The sequence below is a fragment of the Cherax quadricarinatus genome, unplaced genomic scaffold (genome assembly GCF_038502225.1).
Source record: "Cherax quadricarinatus isolate ZL_2023a unplaced genomic scaffold, ASM3850222v1 Contig1614, whole genome shotgun sequence".
In the NCBI taxonomy this organism is placed as follows: Eukaryota; Metazoa; Arthropoda; class Malacostraca; order Decapoda; family Parastacidae; genus Cherax; species Cherax quadricarinatus.
The window spans coordinates 36,186-42,565 of record NW_027196640.1 but is presented as its reverse complement, the minus strand read 5'-3'; the positions used below and the strand labels follow the sequence as shown (position 1 = coordinate 42,565).

General features: G+C 36.5%; 1 long non-coding RNA gene across 1 annotated transcript; it reads left to right on the top strand.

The window, feature by feature from the left end:
- The first annotated feature begins 2,261 nt into the window (after nt 1-2,261).
- LOC128703366 (uncharacterized) lies at nt 2,262-4,384 on the top strand. The gene is made up of 3 exons (XR_011391347.1): nt 2,262-2,557; nt 2,693-2,889; nt 3,329-4,384. It is a non-coding gene; the product is annotated as an uncharacterized lncRNA (long non-coding RNA).
- Nucleotides 4,385-6,380: the final 1,996 nt, after the last annotated feature.

The window sequence follows — 6,380 nt, the reverse complement described above, 5'->3', positions numbered from 1 at the left end:
TAGAACCTAGAGCTGGTAATGATCGGATGTTGGGAAAGAAGGAAGTGGGATTGAGATAGGAATGAATAATGATCAAGGATGAGGAAGAAAGAGAGCAAAAGTGGCTCATTCTCTTCGTGTTTTTTTTTCGAGTAAATGATTGATGGTTAGAGCTTTTGGTTTCTGAGGCATTCACATTTTTGAAGGAACAAAGATTTTTTTTTTTTGGAGTTCCGTAGAAAATTGTAGGTTAAGGAAATATTGCAGGTTGATGATGGGTTAGGTTTAGTGAATTAAATTGTCTGCCAACTTGGTGATTATAGCATCGTCGTTGACTCTTTAAAAAATATCATTTACAAATAGGCTAGAGCAACGGGCTGAAGCTGCTGAGTAAGAATTATGTTGTAATCCAGAAGTTTAGGTAATTTAAATATAAGTTTATTATGCCAGAGCATATTGTCGAAAGTTTTGTTTACATCCCTCGTTATTATAACAGCTAGTTGCTCTTATTTTCACATGCTAATTACAGCATCAAATACGTTATTAATTGCGTGCTGTGTGGTCGTAGGAGCTTTGAACCCAGAATATTCTTCGTTAAAGAGGTGGGGTTATATTCTTCGTTAAAGAGGTGGGGTTATATTCTTCGTTAAAGAGGTGGGGTTATATTCTTCGTTAAAGAGGTGGGGTTATATTCTTCGTTAAAGAGGTGGGGTTATATTCTTCGTTAAAGAGGTGGGGTTATATTCTTCGTTAAAGAGGTTGGGTTATATTCTTCGTTAAAAAGGTGGGGTTATATTCTTCGTTAAAGAGGTTGGGTTATATTCTTCGTTAAAAAGGTGGGGGTATATTCTTCATTAAAGAAGTGGAGGTATATTCTTCGTTAAAGAGGTGAGTGCATTCTATGTAGTAGTTTATTCTGTATGGTATAATTTTCTCAAACAATTTACTTGTTTCCAGAAGTGAGATGGGTCTATGTAGTTGTTTGGAACATGATGGATCTTATGAGGCTTGGGTATGTAAATCATCTTAACTTCTTTGAATATATTTGGGAGGGAGCCTATTGCAATTGCAATAATTATTTTGAATAAAATTTATATCCAGCTCACTAATTTATTACTGATACTTTATCTTTACTCCGATGAATGACCTCTCCAACTTCCTGAACGTGATGGGCGTTATGAGAAAATGACTTTCAGACCATGAGGCCTGGTCACAGACCGGGCCGCGGGGGCGTTGACCCCCGGAACTCTCTCCAGGTAAACTCCAGGTAAACTAATTGCTAATTACTTTTGGGTCAGGTATTCGGTCTAGGAGTTATAGAAAATCGGAATGGCTTGGTTTGTAATTAGAGTATTACTGGGATGTTGTGGAATCCTTAAATCACTACCTTCTGAGAGACTGCAGTAAAATAGGTTGCAGTCTGTTGGTGAGCAGTATGTTAGGTGCTCCAACTGTTCCTCTATAATTTTTAAAGCATGGGCGCTGAAATTAAGGTTTCCAGCTCTTATAATAGTTGTCCTTGAATTCCGTTACTTAGTTGATTGTGTCAGTTTTATAGGACGGGATGATGGGTGTTGAAATCCCCAGTTAATATAGTATTATTATTATTATTATTATAATAAAAAAGAAGCGCTAAACCCCCAGTTAATATAGGTTCTTGCTCTGAATCTTTTGAATAGGAATGGATGGGATATAGTTTTGTCTTGGTGGGAGATAAGATGTACAAATTATGAGGGGTCCATGCTAAGTCATTACTTTTACTGTTAATTTGGTAACTATTACAATGCGACATTTATTGGCACTAACATCTACCAGAGGATACTAAGTCAACCTCTTAATGCCCCTCTAGCATCTAGCCTGTTTCTAGTATTTTAACAGTTTGTAGTTGCTAGTTATTCTGGCCCGATTACCCTGTACCACTTTAAAGTTGATATAGCGCTTTTGGGTTTACCTGGGATTAAAACCGAATAAGTAATTACTAATAAAAATTTTGAGAACTTAATTAAACAAAAGGTTTGTCTAGAGATAACGATATTTGCAATCAAAATTAAAGATGCTGGAATTAGGCTCCTGCGCACTACTTGATAAATAGCTTCTGTAATTTATTATTAGGAAAATTCAGTATTTCTGTACATTATATTTAGTGTGCTTTTTGCTCTTTACCTAGAATATTATACAATAATATACTCTTAAATATAAACTGTACCATCCGGTACGTTACTGTACTTCACTGTACTTTAAAGTACTAGGATAAGTAATGTATGTATATGTAGCATGCTCGGCAAGACTCAACATGGAACGTGACTGACTAAACAACAAACCCCTAGACTAACTTTCGACCAACAGAGGCAATAAGCACAGCTTGCTTAACAGTAGAGCGTCCAGTTCATCAAACAGCAAAATGTATAAAGCAGCCGTGAGCAGCACAGCACCATACAAGGAAGGAGACGTAGAAACAATCCTGAGGGCAATCGACAAGTCCTCCATAGAAGGCAAAAATACTCCCAAATTATTGAATCTTAGCTCAGCATCTTCCAGACTCCGACTACGACTGTGTGTAGATGCCAGCCAGAACAAGGTAAGTCTAGTCTGCATATGAAGCATTTTGTCTCACAACACACAAGCAGAATATTTAAAAAATAAGGCTCTGAATAAATTTGCACAGAGCACGAGAAGTATGTCCCGGCTCACTAACAAATCCATACTCCACCAGAAAGCCGAGTCTACATGACACTGGAGAGAAGAGCTGCCTCGATGATGTCCACCCAAGAAGAGTTCTACTGAAGCAGCGGCTGCAGGTGATACTTTCCTGGCTTGCCTCACATCCCGGAAAGCAAACAAGTGAACAAGTAGTGTGGAGAACTAATCAAAACTCTTGAAATTGCCAGAACAGAACGTATAATTAATGTGGTAAAGCCTATTTATCTGTGTAGCTAAATATATAAGACAAATATACTATAAAGCATGATATTTTGCTTTATAGTATTATAGCAATATAATATTAAATAAAATAATAAAATATTTATATAATAATTGCATCAATTTGCGTGAAGACGCTTCAGCATTCCTCTTCACCAGAATAAGTAAACCACTTAGTGAATATCTAGATTTTTTCCAGTGTTAGGTACCCGAATAACCTGATAATTGTTCCCTTCCGGACTCTGTTTCATTAAAAGGAATTATGTTAGGGTAGAGATAGCCTAATTCTGTTTCTAAAGTGCATTTATTATGAAAAGACCTTACATTGGTTATGTGGATTTTTTTTTACATAATTTCCTAAATGTAGAATATATAAACGAATAATATAATAATTGTATATTAAAATGTGATACTATTTCGATCCTTCTAGAAATTTCGAGTGAGGGGGTACGGAGAAGAGCCGGGGGGAGTGACGCTGCAGAGACGCCGTATTGAATTTAATGTGTGAGCACTGGACTGAATTGTGTAATGTAATCAGGCATTCTTGAAGGTCAATTAGTGTATGTCGGCCCCAATCTATAATTCAGAAATTGCTGACACGTTCCTGTTGAAGAATTGGGATAAATTGTGTGGAAAGTCCTTACAACTCGGCAACCAGGACGAAAAAATAGAGGACTTCAATGAATCCTTCCCAACAACACCCCTTAGCTAAGTGACGCTTATCTATAAAGTACAGTGGATTCTGCGTTGGAAATCGTAAATCCTAGCTGTAGAGGTAGCATTAGGGTGTTTTTTTTCCATAAAATAGTTATGATCCAGTAATTAAATGATAAGTGTTAATAAGAATTTCCTTTCCAATAACACTAATAATTTATGTATAATTATGTTGTGTACCCAGCAAGCCTAATCATGTACAGCCCACACAACTTTAATTTACCAGGGTAGCTGGTTTTAATATTATAATTATTAACTTAATGTCAGGTCTAGTTTTTTGAGTGGTGAAGAAGTGAGCATCGAGGGAGTTACAGTTCAGCTGCCTGCTGTGACTAAAGTCCCACTTACCTCACCCAAAATACTTGCAGGTAATAATTTAGATAATGCCCTGTAAACCACATGCTGGTAATTTGCTCACATAATAATATTAATTCACAATAGGCTTGCAGGACAGTACCACCTATTTTGATAACTTAATACATATGTGTATAATTTAGCAGCTTCCTTTTGTGTACTTTTTTAGTAAAGTTTATTAGCTTTTCTTAATATAGGATTAAGAGTACTCGTTTAATTTTTTCAAGTGTTTACAAAATTCTGTGTTCCGTTAATCTGCAAGTCTACAACCGAAACATTACTGTATCATCGTTTATTCCCGTTGGGTTTTTTATTCTTCTAAATTCAGTATTTTGTGTCCAGGAGAGCTGCAACGTTACAGTGTTCCGAATCCTCCGGGTGATCTTCCATGTGAGCAGTGATATCTACCTTCCAAATTTCTCAAGTGAGAAAGAGTAATTACTGATTTGTTATTAAGGACGAGTATTTGGTGAGCCACTTTTTCTTCTTAATATAGAGTGCCTTTCCAAGTTTTCTGAATCACCCCAGTGGATTATATATCTAATTATTATTATTATAATCAAGGGGGAAGCGCTAAACCCGGAGGATTATACAGCGCCTGGGGGGGGGGGATGTGGAAGGCATTCAGGCTTAATTCGGGGAACTGGAGCACAGATCCAATTCCCTAAATCAAGAGCCCCTCACCAACATCAAGGAACCTTCCTTGAAGGGTTATATATCTAAGTTTTTTTCCAGTCTTGAGGAATATGCGTTTATTTCTTTGATTACGTCTGTTAGAATGACAGGGGGCATGTCAATAGATTCTAATAGTTTATTCATTATCCAGATGTATTATTATTATAATCATGGAGGAGCGCTAAACCCTTAGGATTATACAGACGTAATTGCCTTTGCTTACGCCTGTTACTTTTCCTTTTATTGCTAGCTAAGTTTGCACCAGTATCTCAGCATGGGTAATTACACTTGAACTATTTGTGAGCGAGTCTGGCCAAGGCAAGATGTTAGATTATTGTGTTTAGGAGGGGCCTGCTGAGTCTTGTACCTGTACATTGGTCTTATCAGTGATAAGTTTGTTGTTCCAGGTAGTGTATATATGTCAGAGTGATGGGAATTTCTGAAGTTTAATTCTAACTGGCTACGTTTTCTAGGTTTGTTGTCTGTCTGCTCATTATCTTTGAAGAATCGCTTTCATTTCAGGCAGAAACATTTAAAGCATTATGTAACTTCATAATGTTTTGTTTTGTAATCCTTAAGAAAAATCCTTAGGAAAAAAAGACCGAGTCTTTTACACATTAATGGTGTGTACTACACCTTCAAATGTCGCTTTGATTGTTGTATATGTGCCTTTTTCTCCTTTAATTTTAAATATCTTGACAACCTTGAACTCTGCATTTGTTGCATTAATTCATCTTAAATTTTTTTCCTGTGTAAGTGGGACCAACATGATATTACGTTTGGTGACAAATACATTGTGGTCAGCTATGTTAGCCCGAGTTTCTGGGTTAAGGAACAGTTTATGCTCCTCTTGGTGATAAAATTATTATTGCTCAAATTCTAACTTCGTGTATGTCTAATTAGATCAGTTCAATCAATTTGTTCAAAATTCCCATGATCTACTTATCTATTTCTATATTCCATTGAACACTGATACTGACCCTTAATAATACGTTGTAATACTTTATGCACTACTGTAACTTGTGCCGGTAGGATAATGAAATGCATTGGACACCACAATTCCAATCTGCGTTTTGGTCATCGTATATAACCATAGTGACTATCCTGCAAGCTGAAGACGGGGTAAAGAAAAAACTAGGGAGAACTAGAGAGAAAATGGGGTAATTACCTCATTTAAGATTATAAGCTACCACCACCTGCTCTTATTAGCGTTAGTAGATTAAAAAAAAAAGCATAGAGTTCTTGCAGAAGCATTAGAAAAGAATGTGGGCTAAAGCAGAGAAGCCTAGTGGGAGTCATATAGGACATTTAGTACATAAGTAAATTTATTCAGGTATACACAGATACAGTTACATAGATTATCATACATAGCAGCATGTGTAGAGAACCTGGGATAACCCAGAAAAAGTCAAGAGTGACTTATTTCCATTGGGGTCCTTTACATTAATGTATTAATTCTGATAGGTATGGGCCCTTAGGGTAGTGCAGGCCTTAGGTAGAGCAGTAGGCTTTCTATTACATTTTTTGCTCTTCCAGAAGAATTAAAATTATTATTACAGTCATAACTAAGAGCTAAACTAAACAAGTGATATAGCGCTGCCCATCCAGGAGAAAAAAATAACAAAGTGACTACTTCCGTGGACCCAGTACACTTGGGTCAAGGATAAACGTAAATATGCTGTGGAAAATTAAATTTACCTGGATGTAACTCATAAGATACATACCAGTAAATAGTAACA